This window comes from Caretta caretta, chromosome 22, assembly GCF_965140235.1.
Source record: "Caretta caretta isolate rCarCar2 chromosome 22, rCarCar1.hap1, whole genome shotgun sequence".
Lineage (NCBI taxonomy): Eukaryota > Metazoa > Chordata > Testudines > Cheloniidae > Caretta > Caretta caretta.
Window position 1 is genome coordinate 9,325,781 of NC_134227.1, and position 19,121 is coordinate 9,344,901.

The following is a 19,121-nucleotide window of genomic DNA, read 5'->3' on the forward strand; positions in this document are numbered from 1 at the left end:
CTTTTAAACTCCTGTCACTGGCTTTCATAGGCACCTTCAAATGTGAGTTTATTTTTGGTGTTCTCCTGGTGGGGTGATAGGGTTTTTCCTTCCCACGGGAAATGGCTTAAAGGCAGCATGGTCTAGTGGGTAGGGTATTGACCTAGGCATCCGTGTTCTAAGCCTGGCACTGACCTGCTTTGAGATCTTGGACAAGTGACACAAACCCTCTGTGCCTCCATGTCCCCATCTAAATGGAGATCATGAAACCCATCTTTCTAAAATGCATTGAGATCTATCCCTGAAAAGCCCTGTGCATTGTTACTGAACTGGAGTTATCCTCTGGACGCTAGTATTGTGATGCCATCGGTTTATCTTCTAAAGCCTGAACCAAAACCCACTGAAATCACCGTGGGAGTCTTTCCACTTATTTCCAAGGGCTTTGGATGAGGCCCATAATGACTTCAAATCAAAGTTGCTTAGTTTGCTTGGACATAGAGGGGTAATGGTCTCAAGTTGCAGTGGGGGAGGTTTAGGTTGGATATTAGGAAAAACTTTTTCACTAGGAGGGTGGTGAAACACTGGAATGTGTTACCTAGGGAGGTGGTGGAATCTCCATCCTTAGAGGTTTTCAAGGCCCTGCTTGACAAAGCCCTGGCTGGGATGATTTAGTTGCGGATTGGTCCTGCTTTGAGCAGGGGGTTGGACTAGATGACCTCCTGAGGTCCCTTCCAACCCTGATATTCTATGATAGATGCTTTCTTCTGGTTGCTGGTGCCATAAACTACACCTGAAATCTCAGGCATTTCTGTTTCTTTTGTTTTGCACCAGTGTTCATTGCAAACAACTTGCCCGTACTGGCAATCAATCTGATAATTTGTGTCTATTTGCACTCGTCAGTTAGCTGATCATTGACCCATCCTACAATTCGAGGATGTATTTGTTGTTCGGAATTATTCATGCAAGTGTTCTGTGACTAGCATTTTGTCTGTGGATTATTCATAAATAGATTTCAGTGTCAGTTACATAAGTCCAACATTAGTGTTTTGATCTCTGATTGGATGACTTATATCACTAAGCAACATGGCACAAACTGCAATTTGTACAATCAAATAAGCAATTTGCACTTCATTTTTGGGTGAACATATTCAGAGCTTAAAATCTGCTTTTCCTCTGTAGTCATGACACTATGGCTCAAGGGTTCAAAACTTCATGGAAAGCAAGTACAAAAAGTTTGTGAAAATCGTTGAATTGGACAAACATTTGCAGTCAGTTTTTCCACAATCTACTCAGTTCCAATCTCCAGTAATCGCAACCCGACTGAAGTGTGTAAGGCCTCTTTCCCAACCTCCAGCACCATGCAATTCACATGCTATGCAGAGTCTAACCTCCTCCTCTTTCCTGGCATTTGGCAAATGAGTTAACAGTCATGATACCAACATTCAGCTCAAACCTTATCCCCAGACTAAGCTCCTCCTGGGGCTCCTCTGAAGACTGCTCAGCCCACACCCTAGATTCTCCCTCCTCCTCCATCCACGCAACCGCCCCTGAACCCACACAACTCTTTCTCCTCAGGATAAACACCTGCTAACAGGGTGGGTATTTCAGGCTAACACTGAAGGCCTCTTACAAAGTGTTAAAGTATAACTGGGTTGTACAACAATAATACACCTCAGTGAGGGGTCAGAGTACTGGTAGCAAGAAGGAAAGAAGCCAGCTTGTCTTTCAGATTGCAGGTACTTAGAAATAGCCCGTCTTCCTACCTGCAAGATGAGAAAATCTGAGCTAGATTCACTGAAAGGCTATGAACACAGAACCCCTGGGAGATATTTGCACAGAGGCACTTTTCAGAGCAGAGTGGCCCTTTCAACTTTGATGAACTGAACTCTGCACTAATCTAAAGACCGTTACACAGAGGCTCCGAGCCCTCTTTGATGCTGCAGCACTGAATAGCAGCTCAAGTGGATTTTGACTCCCACTGCTTTCCATATGTCATTTGTAGAGACCGATCATTAGCTTTCATGCCAGCCGCATGGCAAAGGTTGCCTCACGTGCAGTGCAGCACAGCGTCCTTTAAATCAGGATCTGTTCCCAGACAATCCCTGAGCACAATAAAGGGCCTAACCACACAAATAAGCTGTTTGGGGGGAAGAGATTGACCAGTTCGAGTTCAGATATTTAATTCCACATCTGGCTACTCAAACTGGTCTATTGGCAGGCAGTTACCTTAGGGTATGTCTACACTACGGAATAAGGTCGAATTTATAGAAGTCGGTTTTTTAGAAATCGGTTTTATAAATTCGAGTGTGTGTGTCCCCACAGAAAATGCTCTAAGTGCATTAAGTGCATTAACTCGGCGGAGCGCTTCCACAGTACCGAGGCAAGCGTCGACTTCCGGAGCGTTGCACTGTGGGTAGCTATCCCACAGTTCCCGCAGTCTCCGCTGCCCATTGGAATTCTGGGTTGAGATCCCAATGCCTGATGGGGCTAAAACATTGTCGCGGGTGGTTCTGGGTACATATCGTCAGCCTCCCGTTCCCTCCCTCCCCCCGTGAAAGCAAGGGCAGACAATCATTTCGCGCCTTTTTTCCTGAGTTACCTGTGCAGACGCCATACCATGGCAAGCATGGAGCCCGCTCAGGTAACCGTCACCCTATGTCTCCTGGGTGCTGGCAGACGCGGTACGGCATTGCTACACAGTAGCAGCAACCCCTTGCCTTGTGGCAGCAGACGGTACAGTACGACTGGTAGCCGTCATCGTCATGTCTGAGGTGCTCCTGGTCGCCTCTGTGAGGTCGATCAGGAGCGCCTGGGCAGACATGGGCACAGGGACTACATTTGGAGTGACTTGACCAGGTCATTCTCTTTAGTCCTGCAGTCAGTCCTATTGAACCGTCTTATGGTGAGCGGGCAGGCGATACGGACTGCTAGCAGTCGTACTGTACCATCTTCTGCTGAGCAGTCATGAGATGTGGATGGCATGCAGTCCTTCTGCACCGTCTGCTGCCAGCCAAAGATGTAAAAGATAGATGGAGTGGGTCAAAACAAGAAATAGACCAGATTTGTTTTGTACTCATTTGCTTCCCCCCCTCCCCTGTCTTAGGGGACTCATTCTTCTAGATCACACTGCAGTCACTTACAGAGAAGGTGCAGCGAGGTAAATCTAGCCATGTATCAATCAGAGGCCAGGCTAACCTTCTTGCTCCAATAAGGACAATAACTTAGGTGCACCATTTCTTATTGGAACCCTCCGTGAAGTCCTGCCTGAAATACTCCTTGATGTAAAGCCACCCCCTTTGTTGATTTTAGCTCCCTGAAGCCAACCCTGTAAGCGCCCCTCCCAGCGTCAGAGCAATGGCAAACAATCGGGCATCTGAGAGTGCTGTCCAGAGCAGTCACAATGGAGCGCTCTGATGGGGCTAAAACATTGTCGCGGGTGGTTCTGGGTACGTGTCGTCAGGCCCCCGTTCCCTCCCTCCCTCCGTGAAAGCAAGGGCAGACAATCATTTCGCGCCTTTTTTCCTGAGTTACCTGTGCAGACGCCATACCACAGCAAGCATGGAGCCCGCTCAGATAACCGTCACCCTATGTCTCCTGGGTGCTGGCAGACGTGGTACGGCTTTGCTGCACAGTAGCAGCAACCCCTTGCCTTCTGGCAGCAGACGGTGCAATACGACTGGTAGTTGTCCTCATCGTGTCCGAGGTGCTCCTGGCCGCGTCGGCTGGGAGCGCCTGGGCAGACATGGGCGCAGGGACTACATTTGGAGTGACTTGACCAGGTCATTCTCTTTAGTCCTGCAGTCAGTCCTATTGAACCGTCTTATGGTGAGCAGGCAGGCGATACGGACTGCTAGCAGTCGTACTGTACCATCTTCTGCCAGGCAGGCAAGAGATGAGGATTGCTAGCAGTCGTATTGCACCATCTTCTGCCAGGCAGGCAAGAGATGGGGATGGCTAGCAGGCGTACTGTACCATCTTCTGCCGAGCAGCCATGAGATGTGGATGGCATGCAGTCCTTCTGCACCGTCTGCTGCCAGCCAAAGATGTAAAAGATAGATGGAGTGGGTCAAAACAAGAAATAGACCAGATTTGTTTTGTACTCATTTGCCTCCTCCCCTGTCTAGGGGACTCATTCCTCTAGGTCACACTGCAGTCACTCACAGAGAAGGTGCAGCGAGGTAAATCTAGCCATGTATCAATCAGAGGCCAGGCTAACCTCCTTGTTCCAATAACAACGATAACTTAGGTGCACCATTTCTTATTGGAACCCTCCGTGCAGTCCTGCCTGAAATACTCCTTGATGTACAGGCACCCCCTTTGTTGATTTTAGCTCCCTGAAGCCAACCCTGTAAGCCGTGTCGTCAGTCGCCCCTCCCTCCGTCAGAGCAACGGCAGACATTCGTTCCGCGCCTTTTTTCTGTGCGGACGCCATACCACGGCAAGCATGGAGCCCGCTCAGCTCACTTTGGCAATTAGGAGCACATTAACCACCACACGCATTATTCAGCAGTATATGCAGCACCAGAACATGGCAACGCGATACCGGGCGAGGAGGCGACGTCAGCGCGGTCCCGTGAGTGATCAGGACATGGACACAGATTTCTCTGAAAGCATGGGCCCTGACAATGCATGCATCATGGTGCTAATGGGGCAGGTTCATGCTGTGGAACGCCGATTCTGGGCTCGGGAAACAAGCACAGACTGGTGGGACCGCATAGTGTTGCAGGTCTGGGACGATTCCCAGTGGCTACGAAACTTTCGCATGCGTAAGGGCACTTTCATGGAACTTTGTGACTTGCTTTCCCCTGTCCTGAAGCGCATGAATACCAAGATGAGAGCAGCCCTCACAGTTGAGAAGCGAGTGGCGATAGCCCTGTGGAAGCTTGCAACGCCAGACAGCTACCGGTCAGTTGGGAATCAATTTGGAGTGGGCAAATCTACTGTGGGGGCTGCTGTGATGCAAGTAGCCCACGCAATCAAAGATCTGCTGATATCAAGGGTAGTGACCCTGGGAAATGTGCAGGTCATAGTGGATGGCTTTGCTGCAATGGGATTCCCTAACTGTGGTGGGGCTATAGACGGAACCCATATCCCTATCTTGGCACCGGAGCACCAAGCCGCCGAGTACATAAACCGCAAGGGGTACTTTTCGATAGTGCTGCAAGCTCTGGTGGATCACAAGGGACGTTTCACCAACATCAACGTGGGATGGCCGGGAAAGGTGCATGATGCTCGCATCTTCAGGAACTCTGGTCTGTTTCAAAAGCTGCAGGAAGGGACTTTATTCCCAGACCAGAAAATAACTGTTGGGGATGTTGAAATGCCTATATGTATCCTTGGGGACCCAGCCTACCCCTTAATGCCATGGCTCATGAAGCCGTACACAGGCAGCCTGGACAGTGGTCAGGAGCTGTTCAACTACAGGCTGAGCAAGTGCAGAATGGTGGTAGAATGTGCATTTGGACGTTTAAAGGCGCGCTGGCGCAGTTTATTGACTCGCTTAGACCTCAGCGAAACCAATATTCCCACTGTTATTACTGCTTGCTGTGTGCTCCACAATATCTGTGAGAGTAAGGGGGAGACGTTTATGGCGGGGTGGGAGGTTGAGGCAAATCGCCTGGCTGCTGGTTACGCGCAGCCAGACACCAGGGCGGTTAGAAGAGCACAGGAGGGCGCGGTACGCATCAGAGAAGCTTTGAAAACCAGTTTCATGACTGGCCAGGCTACGGTGTGAAAGTTCTGTTTGTTTCTCCTTGATGAACCCCCCCACCCCTTGGTTCACTCTACTTCCCTGTAAGCTAACCACCCTCCCCTCCTCCCTTTAATCATTGCTTGCAGAGCCAATAAAGTCATTGCTGCTTCACAGGCATGCATTCGTTATTCATTCATCACACAAATAGGGGGATGACTACCAAGGTATCCCAGGAGGGGTGGTGGAGGAGGGAAGGAAAATGCCACACAGCACTTTAAGCACAGCACTTTAAAAGTTTACAACTTTAAAATTTATTGAATGACAGCCTTCTTTTTTTTGGGCAATCCTCTGTGGGGGAGTGGCTGGTTGGCCGGAGGCCTCCCCACCGCGTTCTTGGGCGTCTGGGTGTGGAGGCTATGGAACTTGGGGAGGAGGGCGGTTGGTTACAGAGGGGCTGCAGTGGCAGTCTGTGCTCCAGCTGCCTTTGCTGCAGCTCAACCATACACTGGAGCATACTGGTTTGGTCCTGCAGCAGCCTCAGCATTGAATCCTGCCTCCTCTCATCACGCTGCCGCCACCTTTGAGCTTCAGCCCTGTCTTCAGCCCGCCACTTACTCTCTTCAGCCCGCCACTTACTCTCTTCAGCCCTCCACCTCTCCTCCCGGTCATTTTGTGCTTTCCTGCACTCTGACATTATTTGCCTCCACGCATTCGTCTGTGCTCTGTCAGTGTGGGAGGACAGCATGAGCTCGGAGAACATTTCATCGCGAGTGCGTTTTTTTTTCTTTCTAAGCTTCACTAGCCTCTGGGAAGGAGAAGATCCTGTGATCATTGAAACACATGCAGCTGGTGGAGAAAAAAAAGGGACAGCGGTATTTAAAAAGACACATTTTATAAAACAGTGGCTACACTCTTTCAGGGTAAACCTTGCTGTTAACATTACATACATAGCACATGTGCTTTCGTTACAAGGTCGCATTTTGCCTCCTCCCACCGCGTGATTTTGGTTGAATGCCAGCAAACATACACTGCAATGCTTTGTTCTACAGTGATTCCCCAGTACGTGTTGCTGGCCTGGAGTGGTAAAGTGTCCTACCATGAAGGACGAAATAAGGCTGCCCTCCCCAGAAACCTTTTGCAAAGGCAGAACCGCAAATGCCAGGGCAAAGTAATCCTTTCACATGCTTGCTTTTAAACCATGTATAGCATTTTAAAAGGTACACTCACCAGAGGTCCCTTCTCCGCCTGCTGAGTCCAGGAGGCAGCCTTGGGTGGGTTCGGGGGGTACTGGCTCCAGGTCTAGGGTGAGAAACAGTTCCTGGCAGTCGGGAAAACCGGTTTCTCCGCTTGCTTGCTGTGAGCTATCTACAACCTCCTCATCATCATCTTCTTCGTCCCCAAAACCTACTTCTGTATTGCCTCCATCTCCATTGAAGGAGTCAAACAACACGGCTGGGGTAGTGGTGGCTGAACCCCCTAAAATGGCATGCAGCTCATCATAGAAGCGGCATGTTTGGGGCTCTGACCCAGAGCGGCTGTTCGCCTCTCTGGTTTTCTGGTAGGCTTGCCTCAGCTCCTTCAGTTTCACGCGGCACTGCTTCGGGTCCCTGTTATGGCCTCTGTCCTTCATGCCCTGGGAGATTTTCAGAAAGGTTTTGGCATTTCGAAAACTGGAACGGAGTTCTGATAGCACGGATTCCTCTCCCCAAACAGCGATCAGATCCCGTACCTCCCGTTCAGTCCATGCTGGAGCTCTTTTGCGATTCTGGGACTCCATCATGGTCACCTCTGCTGATGAGCTCTGCATGGTCACCTGCAGCTTGTCACGCTGGCCAAACAGGAAATGAGATTCAAAAGTTCGCGGTTCTTTTCCTGTCTACCTGGCCAGTGCATCTGAGTTGAGAGCGCTCTCCAGAGCGGTCAGAATGGAGCACTCTGGGATAGCTCCCGGAGGCCAATACCATCGAATTGTGTCCACAGTACCCCAAATTCGAGCCGGCAACGTCGATTTAAGCGCTAATCCACTTGTCAGGGGTGGAGTAAGGAAATTGATTTTAAGAGCCCTTTAAGTCGAAATAAAGGGCTTCATTGTGTGGACGGGTGCAGGTTTAAATCGATTTAACGCTGCTAAATTCGACCTAAAGTCCTAGTGTAGACCAGGGCTTAGTCTAAATATCCATTTTGGCACTTGTAACACTATTGCTCCAACAGAGACCAAGAGTATGTCTACACTGCAATTGCAATGCCGTGATTTCACATACCTGGGCTCGCTTTGATCTTGCCAGGGTGAGGATCAGTAGCTGTGAAGCCCTGGAAGCACCATGGACTTGGGCTAGCCTTTGGTGCTGCCCACGCTGTTACAGCATCACTGCTGTCATTATTGGACCTAGCTGGATCAGAACTAGCATGGGTATGTCTAGACCTGCTGCAGTCCCGCCTCTGACTGCCGTGTAGACAGACCCTGACTCTGTTAACGTTCAGGGCACGCTGCAAGGCTGGGCTTTTCTGAGTGGAGTGAGGAGCTTTGCAATGGGGGGAGTGACATTGCTTCTGGGGTCCTTACCCATTGGCAGTCTTCATGGGCACCGTGGGCCTGAGCCATCTCCCACTGACGCCGATGGAGCTGTTCTAGTCATATCTCTGGGAGGTGGATGTGGCTTATTACGCCTGAGGAATGCGGGTGATCATTGGATTGTACACCCCAAAACTCCAAGGGAACTCCAATCCCCGTACTGGCCACCCACTGGTGATGAAAACCCTTATGGAGCATCATTGTCGAGGTTGGCAGCCAAAAGCACAAGCCTTTCCCATGTGAGCTAAAGGTGTTGTGACGGTGTATCTGGATGCTGGTATTCCAATGCCTGTTGTGGCTGACCCTTTTTTCCACTGTACTGAGGGACAGAGGAGGTCTGGCAACACCAAGGCCACAACTGTCATGTTTGTTAAACCTTTTTTATGACCTTTTCTGCACCCTCTCAGTTCTGAATATTAATCTCCTTCACAGCAACAACTCACGAGAGTTGGCAGAGTGGGTTCTATCCCCTCTGGCCTTGGGAAAGTCGCGTCGTGGTCTATACCTCAGTTTCTCCATTACAGTCATTAATGGGCAAAATTTACCCCTGCCCAGAGGGCCAGCACAAAGTTTTAACTGGGAATTGGTCCTGCTTTGAGCAGGGGGTTGGACTAGATGACCTTCTGGGGTCCCTTCCAACCCTTATATTCTATGATTCTATGAAAGTCCATGCAATACGTACGTCTCACCTTAGCTCTGAAAAGCAGGACGAAAGAGGTGTCAAATCTGTATGCTGGCCCTCTGCATATGGGCGAAATTACAAACTAAATGCGTTGATTGACTCTGATCAAGGGGTGCTTGCTAAGCACTCTTGTTTCATCCAGTAATGCTATTGACAATGTTTCACGGTGTTTCCCTTCCCGCTCAGAAAGGATTTTCTCTTACAGTAGATGGCAGATGTAACTCAAGTCAACACTTGCTGGAATTGCACAGCTATGAATTTTTCATACAAACAAGGAAATTTGAGACCTGGTCTGGTTGTTTTATTAAACATACAAGCAGGGCTCCTTCAGGGAAGACATCCCGTGCAATTATAGAGCCGTGATTGGCGTTGTGGATAACATGGCTGTACAGATGTTAATACCTAATTTGCTACAGCACTTTGCTCCGGGGAGATCTTGCCAGGAAAGGAGGCAATTTGCTTCAGTTCAGGACCTCAGTGGGAGACCACCCCAATGGAAAGGGGAGAAAAACCTTGGCTAACTGGATCAGCTGCCATGGGCTTTCTCCAAAGGAGGTAGTGATGTCTTCCGGGTACAGAGTACTAGGGGGTTTATGAAAGAGTTTATATAAATAAAGCAACTCAGTCATTGACGGTGATTAGTGCTCCGTCCTAGTTATCATTTTAAAAGATCCTGTCAAAGGTTTTGGACCTAAAATTTAGGGGGTTTATTCTACGTAAAATAGTAATAATATGTCATACAAAATCTTTTTCATTCATTAAAATAGAATCAGGTGCATTGAACCACTGTTTTTTATTTTAGTTAAGTGATAGCCTCCTTTGAATCCACTGGGCAATTGCTCTCTGTGTTCCATATCATCCTCCAGCGGCTGATTCACCAAAGATGTGAGTCTACTACTGCTACTAGCTAATGAAGCTTCTCCTTTAGCTCAAGCGGTGGAGGCTCGTTCTATTAGTACTGAATGCCCTGTCCCCAGTGGTGACCCATGAGGGTCGTTGTTTTGCATAGAATTCAGAGGGAGTGTCAGGGTTCAGTGTCTTCTGCTGAGTTTGAGGACTAGCCAGCTCAGCCTCCAGGCAGATTAACGAGCTCAGCTGGGTTGCTATAGGACCACTTGATTGGCTGAAGGGACTCAGCAGGCCTGCTTTTAAGCTCAGCCGCAGGTCGCTAGGTATTCACTGTTTGTGTGCTCCCCAAAAATCTGTGGTTGCACCTGTGTGTTGTTCCTGCCCTGCTTGCCCATGAACTTGACTCCTGGTTCCTTATTCTGGTGCCTGACTGCCCACATCCCAGTGGTGACAAATGGGAAGTGAAACAGGCCAGGCTAGCTTTGCTGTGCAGGTGGAGTGAAGGGCAAACAGCGGCAGTGTTGAGATGTGCATGGTTTGAGAACAACCCTTTCAGGTTTTGCTCTCCGCTTTTACAGTTCAGTCACTCTTTGAAATGCCTTTTCCTGAAGGTTACCCCTAGATAAAGTTCATTTCCCACTGTGGGGATGGAGATGCAGCGTCTGGTGGTAAAAAGTTCCATGTAGTTGTTTGCTAAGATGCAGATCTGTTTGTTCCTACCCCCGCTCCTTGCTAAAGAATGGCCACTTGATAGGTGATTTGGCACATGGCTAGAGGTGTCAACTTGTCCTTTGTCTTTGAGAAACCGGTTTACTCCCTCCCCAGACTTGTCTGGGAACACACTTAAGTCATGATTTCAGCTTGTGTTCATAAGTTTATATTTAACATTGGTACACGTTTCACCATGATATTATTGACCAGTGAGTTATTAGTTTTCAGATGGTACGTCAAGGCAGATTTGTACAAAGATTATTGCAATAGTGTGTAGGGTGTGAATACAGGGTGCATTTGGTCACACTTGTCCTGTGGTAGCTGGCTAGTGAAGCATCAGAGGGTGGGCAGATGAGTGAGGACAGGCCAAGGGCTTGTCTGTGCCACGCAGCTTTTAGCAATAAGGCTGCATCAACACAGCCTTGTTGCTAAAAGTCAGCGTGTGTAAACGCTCTTTTTTGGTACTTTGTCGGCACTTTTGCTGACAAAATACTTCCAGCCCTGAGAGCGGCATTAGCTTTGTCTGCAGGAGAGTGCTCCTGTGGACAAAGCTGCATTCACACTGTCGCTTGCATCGGCAAAACTTTTGTTTTTCTTGGGGAGGGGGGCTTTTTTAAGTACCTGTGAAAGACCAGTTTTGTTGACCACTTCGCAGTGTAGACAAGCCCCAAGTGATGCAGTGGGAGGAATTAGGGTGACTTAAATCTCCCCCGTCCTTTACAGTTCTAGCAGGCATCTTAAAGCAGATTGCAGGGCATTGACTGCACTGAAGAAGCAGCGGCTTGAGTGCATTGTTGGTGTTTTCTCCTGGTATAAATGTCCAGAGGACGAGCAGTGAAAATGGGAAGCTGGAATGCTTCATGCTAATCCTGGCTTTTTGCTGAGTGAGGTAACGCTCTCCAGATCCCATGGTGAATTGCAATTTTAAACGCTGCAGAAGTAAACAGGGTGGGGCGGCTGGAAATGGAAACTGAAGCCAAAAACCACCCCTTGAGAGAGCAATGGTACCTGAGAGGGTTGGAGCCAAATAAATTGGACTGGGCGCCATGGATATTTTCCTTGGGAGTGTTCTTGTGACCAAAAAACTATTAATGATCTACACGTGTGATATTACCCTAAGAAGCAATCAAGCGGTTAAAAAAGAGAGATGAAAGGAGAAGGGGGGGAAAAAAAGAATTTTTGGAACAATGTGCTAAATTTGCTCACTTGAATTGGAAGCCCTCTCTGGAGAGCTTTTGTACCAGAGTTAGCGGCAACTAAAGCTGGGCAAAAAACCACTTTTCTCCTCCTGTGAAAATTTTCCCTTCCCAAACCGTGAAAACTTGCACAAATCAAAAATGTTGCAGATTGGGTCAATCAAGCCATTTTCTTTCAATCACGTTGCAAAGTTTCATTTTGACTTTGAACATTTTAATTTTTTACTATAAATTAGCTTAACGTTTGAGCCGAAAAGTTGTGTCTGACTGGAAAAATTGAACTTTTCATTTTGAAAAGGTCGAAATGTCTCGTTTCGACAACGGCAACGTTTTTCTTTCCCCAGAATGTTTTAAAAAGCAAGTAATGGGTCAAAACTGACCCATGCCCACACAACTTTCAATTTTGACTGATCGGTGTTTTCTGACCAAAAAATTCCTGACCAAGCCTAGCAGCAACGTCATGTGGTATGACTCTGTACGCCTGCCTTTTGCATATTGTATCAGTCAGCCCCCTGCTACTGTGCATGGCTCTTACACTTCCAGCATTCCCCACAACCATTGCTGTGTCATTGTCCTGCCACTGAGATTATCAGCAGAGGGAGAAAGATGAGGGGAGGAGGAAACCAGCACCAGTCATTCCTCTGGGATGGGCTACTCGCTGGTAGTATTAAGATTAAGCATCTTTGTTGTCCCCTGGTCTGTTCTTTTTTTTATTGTTTGCTGCCGTATGTAATGACCGGAGTACGGCAACATTTCCAGTTGGGAACTGTTTGTCATTTTGCTGTCAGGAAAGCATATAAAATCCACCTAGAATTGTTAAACTAATGAAGTAGTTTGGGGGGGAGGGGGGAAGAAATGAGACTTCCTGACATGTGATATCCAGCTGTCAAGGTGCTTTTTCTGTATAGCAGATGATGCATCCTAGCAGATGTCAGCATGCATAGGAAGCAGACACCGCCCTATATTGGATGGAGTATGAACTCCTCAGCTATGTGTCCTAGGTCCTTTACTGCTAATGGTGATTCTCTTTTAGCTCAAGTGGCTCAGGCCCTTGCTTTTGGCACATGAGGAGCTGGGGTCTGTTCCCCATGTTACTGTAACTTTCTGAACGGGCGTGGTGCGTGGCATAGCAATGCTTGTGAAGGCTTTGCTGGTCACGGATTTGTGGCACTGGTTAGCAGAGATTCCATCACATGCAAACTCCTGAGGCTTGTCTAACTAGGGCAGGGTATGAAATGAGCGGAGTAGTGTGCGTGTGCAACACTGCTCTCTGTGGGATGGAATCAGAATTGTTGCATTGTGGCGCATAGGCCCTATACTGCCGAGAGCTAAGGGAGATTCTACTTTAGCTAAAGAGCATTCAGGGGCTCAGACACAGCTTCAGTGAGCATGGTGTCAAGTGAACTCTTAGACAGAGTGGAAAGTTTTGAATTCTCTCTGGGTTGCAAGTAGCCACGGTAAATGACAGCCATGAAGTCCAAGTTAACAGGGGCTTGTTATTTCAAGTTACTATTTTCATTTCCTAACCAACTACTAGTAAAACTAGCCCTCCTGCATCCAGCGTGTACAAGCCCAAACTCTGGGCAGCCGGGGGCTATAGCTAGACGGGCCCCATGAGTCCAGAGAGGTGTAAAACTTCATAGTGAGGCTTCCCAGACAGTGCAATGCCATAGAGACACTAGACAGCAGAGGGCTCGGAACTGGGACTGGATTTCTTTACCAACATGGAATGGATTTTGACTCTGCCTTAACGAAGTTCCCTTGTAAAGAGTCTCCGCTTATTTGGAAGGAAAAGTTTTGTTGAAACTGATTTCCATAGGAACGGCTACGTCAACTACACTGATTTTACTCCCCCACAAAATCGTATTAATTGCAAGGAACTTTCATTTTTTGGGGGGTGGGGAGGGAAATGGGGTGTGAAAGATTTCAGCATTTTTGGAATGAAAAGTTTCCATCTCTTTCCACATTAACATTTTGTTTTGAGATGCGCTTCACTGGATCTTAAAAATACATAAATAAAAAGGGTTATAGCCCCTTGTGTCCATCTCTCTGATGGAGAAGTGTATCAACTCTCTGCCCCCTTTGGAACTTGATGGCATCAGCTGCCCTGCATAACCCCAGGCAGCGCTAGCCTTAACCCTGTGCTACCTAGGCAGATGTGCAACGGCCATGCATGGACCACACCCCCTGACGAACCCAACCATAGGCCCAGTTACAGAGGAGGAGAGAGCTGCTGGGGGCTCTGTGTATCTTCTTATGCACTCTTCCTATGTCCAGCCCTGGCTATGAGATGCTAATGCTGAGAGGTTCTCTGTACCATCAGTCTCTTCCCTGCTTCAGAGACAATATCCATTTGTCCCTGTTATTTTGTGCCTCTCCCTCCAGCCATGTGTGATTTCATTTCAGACTTTATTAGAAGCTTCCCGAGGAGCTGGCAGCTGGAGTTCTCCCCCTCATTCAAAGGTCTCGCGTTTGGTCTGTAAATCACTCTTAGATGCTGGCTGCCTTCACCCATTATACATTGCAGCATCAGGGCTGTTCCTGAAGAGCGCACTCTTTCCATTCACTCCTTTGCTCAGCCAATTACATTGACTGTTTCACCTAGGCTTCCCCAGCCCTGAAGCCTAATGAGTGATGCTGAAAAATTTGCCATCAAAAGCACTCGTGGTAGGATGGAATTTGGTGCACAGGATCAGGCACTGGGCTGGGAGCAGGGCATCTGGGTCCTAGCCTCAGCTGTGACCTTCTTTAAGGCCTGCCTCACTTTCCTCCTCTGTAATAATAGGGCAGATTCTTTCCCTGCTTTGTCAAGTGCTGCATACGACTGAGGTGTCGTTCTCTGTGACCTGCACCACTAGCAGCTGGGCTATTTATCTGATCTTCTCTCCTGCCCAGATCTTTTGGGATCCACTTCGTATCTCCTGTAGAGTAGCTGCTGCAACGTTACAAAGACAATAAAAGTCCACAAGCAGCCCACCTGAGGATGTCCGAGTGCTTGACTGGCAGGAATTTATTAACCCTCCCAAGGCTGTTGTGAATGCAGTAATGATTCTTATCCCCATTTTAAAAATGGGGAAACTGAGGAGCGGGGGGGGGGGGGTGGGGGCGTGCTGCAAGTGCTCAAAGGCACAATAGCAAGTGGGTGAGAGCCATAAAGACAACCTAGAATTGTCTCCCGGTCCCCTGCCTTACACTACCTCCCCTCTGAGATTCCTTCTGTATCTGTTTAGGGCTGAGTTGTGCTGAATGCCAAATCTGCCCCATTGTTACTGGGGGAGGAAACCAGAGCAGTCTCTGCATAAGGGAAAGGAAGATCATTGCACTGAGCATGGCACAGAATCAGCAAGCAAACCTCAAAGGGAGAGGAACCTGCATGCATCGCTCCGTGGTTCTCCTCACTTCTTGCTGGGAACTAGGGCTGCAGAACTGGGCCCCCTAGTAATAAGTAAAACCAGCAGGTGACCTGAGGTAGTTGATAATTGAGATCACTGCACCATGAGGTCACTGTTGGATTCGTGGCTCAGGGGTTGCCTTAAGGGCTAAATCCTACAAAGCGCTGAGCATCTCTGGCTCCCATTTACTTTGATGGAGACTGAGTGGTGCTCAGAGCTACATGGGATCCAGCCCTAAGGCACCAGTAGGGACATTCTATCAACCTGCTTCTGCTTGCTGTAAGTGGACTTGAACTAGTGCTCACTGAAATCAGTGGGAACCTTTCCATTAACATCAGTGGACTCTACATCAGGCTTAATAGAACCTGTCACAGAGTAAGATCAACTGGGCTTGATCCCAAGTCCACTGAAGTCCCTGGAAAGACTTCCATAGTCTTCAATAAATGCTGGATCAGGCCCAGGGTAAGCCAGGGTGGCAGAACCAGCCTCTGTGAGTTGCAAGTCAACAGGGCTTATATAGGGTTGATATGGTAGCAGTGGGCCTAGGAGTAGCAGGTCAAGCACACAGCCGACCCGCTGAAGATGAGCTGCCTGGGTCAGGGAGCACAGGGAAGTTCTGCTGGCAAAGCATCCAGCTGTAGCCATATTTACAAACTCCATAGGAGACTTTACCCTCGCGACTCTCTCTGCTCACTGGGAATGCATAAGCAGCACCGTCTCCCTAGGTCTGTTGTTTTTTTTTTTTTTTTTTCCTTCTTGCGGAGTTAAGGTCTGCAGGGCTGTGACCCTAGAATTGAATATAAACGCCGCCAGATCCCGACAGCTCTCTTTATTCCTGAAGAGTTTATAAACGCTGCAGGATTCCAGTCCCCAGCAGCACCCTCTGTTCACAGACTGTATAGGAGCAATGCTTGTTCCCAGGCCTTGCTGGATCCCCCTTCTTCACCTAGTATGGGAACCTGGCTGAGGAAAGTCTAAGGACTTTAGGATCTGTCCTGAAAGAAACTGGGGATGGGAGAGCCCTGTTCAGTCCTTCCTAGGCTACTGCCTGCAATAGATCATCCTTTCTCTTCATTTTTCCTCCGTGCAAGAGGCTAAGCTTAACACACACGCAAACTGATCAAGTTAATTCCCCTCCTGGAAATATGCCTAGAACAAAACTGCTTCCTATGCCTTTTACCTCCAGCATGTCATGTTTGCTCCGAAAGGCAGCAGGAAATTGTCCGTTTCCTTGACAGCTGTCAATCCTGCCTGCCACCAAAAAGACATGCAACACTTGAAGGATTACTCTGCCGGTATTTACCGAACTTCAGCCTGGAACCCAACTCGCATGAGAGCGCAAATGCCGATTGAGATCGCTCCATCGCCTTATGGTCTTGCACAATTTATTTCCCATTATGGCTCTGCTGAAGTTTAAAGACATCAGAGTGGACTATTTTTACTCCTGGGTGCTGATGCAGCATACTGAGAAATAATGCGGCTGGTTCGGGATGTAGTTCCGGCGAATGCTGCTAAAGCGATTCCTCACACAGTGGCATATTTTTTCCCTCTCCTTCCCCTCATGAGTGTCCTCATCTGGTGACTAGAGAATGGGAAGGAACTGGGGGCTGGAGCTGTGGCCGAGAAAGAGAAAATAGATTGAATGCTTCTCAAGAGGACTTTAAAAAAAAATTAAATCATAAAAATACCTTTTTAATTTGTTTTTATTGCTATGAGTTGTTTCTGATGTGTCCAGCTCCATACGATCTAGGCACTCAATACACAGTCAAGGCTAGGCCTCAAACACGCCGTACTGAGGCTTTCATTTTCAAAGCTACTTAAAGGATGAGGCGCTCGTATGAGCAAAAATTAGACCTCTGGATCCCCTAGGTGGCTTTCATCCCCTTTGCCTCCATGTCTTTACCAAGGATGTGGCTTTGTGCCACCCCTTGATTCTGGAGGTTGTGGCCAGATTCTGATCTCACCTTACACCAGTGTAAACCCAGAATAATCCTTCCCGAGGTAGCTGGTGTCAGTGAACTAGACTAAGAGCTGGGTTCATACCTGTGCAAGGGAGCCCTTCTGCCCTCAGGCCAGCCACCCCCTGGAGCTTGTCTGGAGGTGCAGCAGTAAGCCGGACTACTTGAGCACTTACTACTTCCCCAGCGTAGGCAGAAGGGTGGCTAAGGAGATCCGCTTTGGCTCCACCCGCTTCTCCCTGGCAGCAGGAAGGCAGGGGGTGTTGTCAAATGCTCTGCTATAGGCCCAAAGTAAATTGCTACCCCTTGGAAGAAGGAGGGGAAGAGCTGTGACTCCAAGGGGTACCTCCTGGAGCTACTGCAGGGCTTGTGCAGTTTATATTCCACCCCGTGCTAAGGGCTGGCCCTAAAGCCAGAGCCTAGCCTAGAATTTGGCTCTCCCCTTTGTCCATTGCTGTATTTCCACTGCAAATTATACTTGATTGTTCTTGTTTGCAAACAGGTGGGATTCGCTGTCGCTCACGTGCATTTCAGGGAAGAGTTTTGCAGCTGGGCTGTTCGTGCTGCAGTTGCGAAACAGAAAACTTTTGCTTCTACAAATTAAAACCCTCAGGAAGAGATTTATGAGCACATGAAGCCAGGCTTTTATTTATTTTATCTTGCTATCATTACCAAGCTGATAGTCTCTCCTTTGTCTGCAAATCTGCTACTGTAAGGACAACACAGCTGCCAATGGGGGTGGCTTGAAAGTGTGGCTCTGTGGTGAAAAGGGACAGAGTAAAAATGACAGTCTTGCTCACAGATTTGTATTCAGAAGCCTAGTGACTCATTCTAGCATCTACAATAGGATTTTCCTACTTTTAGTTTGGCTGACCCCAGAGCAGCCAGTGCAGCTGTGGGAGAGGAATTCCATTCTGGCTCAGGAGGCCATCCTCATCAGAATTGTTGCACAGGTTACACTTATAGGATCTCTATTGTGGGTGATGGGTGAACCAACTCCACCTGTCCGGTGTTAGGGGAATTTGCAGGGCATTTCACACCCCCCCCTCGCCCCCATCTTGCGCTTGTGGACAGGGAAGATTGGATCTCAAAGTCATTGAGAGACTCCAGAGCTGCCAGGCTTGCAGTTCTGTGTGATGTTTGATATAAAACTTTAATGGCCCTGTTTGCTGATCATCTGCCTGTGCCTGTACCTTTCAGTTCAAAAATTTTTGGGTGGGGTGAGTGCCAGAGGTTGCCCCTTTGGTTAAATCAAGACACAGAGAACTTTGACCATGAAGAGGACTCAAACCCACAGCAGGCTGATCTAAATGCAATATGGTTTAGCTAGGCCACTCAATGTAGCCTGTGTCAAAATCAAGTTTCCCTTGGCATCTTCATTGTAGTCCCCCCATTGTAGCCACGTACGCTACAGGAGTAACTGAGACAGGAAGCAGGTTATGCTCAGTTTCTTACGGATATCCGTAGTGGGTTAGTGTATTGTGTTAAGAAGTGAAAAGTGGGCAGTCTGAGTCCAGCAATGGATGCTTGCTGTTTTGTTCCTCATGCTGCTTATATGATCCTGATTGGAGCTTTGGGTGCTATTGTAATAAAACACTCACTCTCGGCACCCATGTTCTATACAATCACCCAACTAAATTATAAACTTGATTAAAGAATAAAATGTTTTACTTTAAGGTTACAGCTGCATCGTCTTGCTCTTACATGTTGACTAAGTGTAAGGACACACAATGAAACTTCAAACATCAAAAGGAGCATAAAAAATTGTGATATTCTGAAGAGCTAGCAAAGAGGGGTTTTATACCTTCCAATCCCTAAAGTACCTGCTTCTTGATAGAGCAGATTTATTTCAGTCATCTAGAAAAAGTCATTCTCATTCTGAGAGGATAAAAGCCCTAGGAATTGTCACATTCACATACAAAAGGCATGATGTTCTGTCAATTAAGAGAAGTCTATTTGTGTAAACAATACACACAACCAAGGAAATGCTTTAACTTTCTGTGGCCTTGCTTTGGAGGAGGAAAGGACATTATATGCGGCCTAACCCAAACAGACACACAATGTATTATGTTGGTAAATGAATTTCCCAG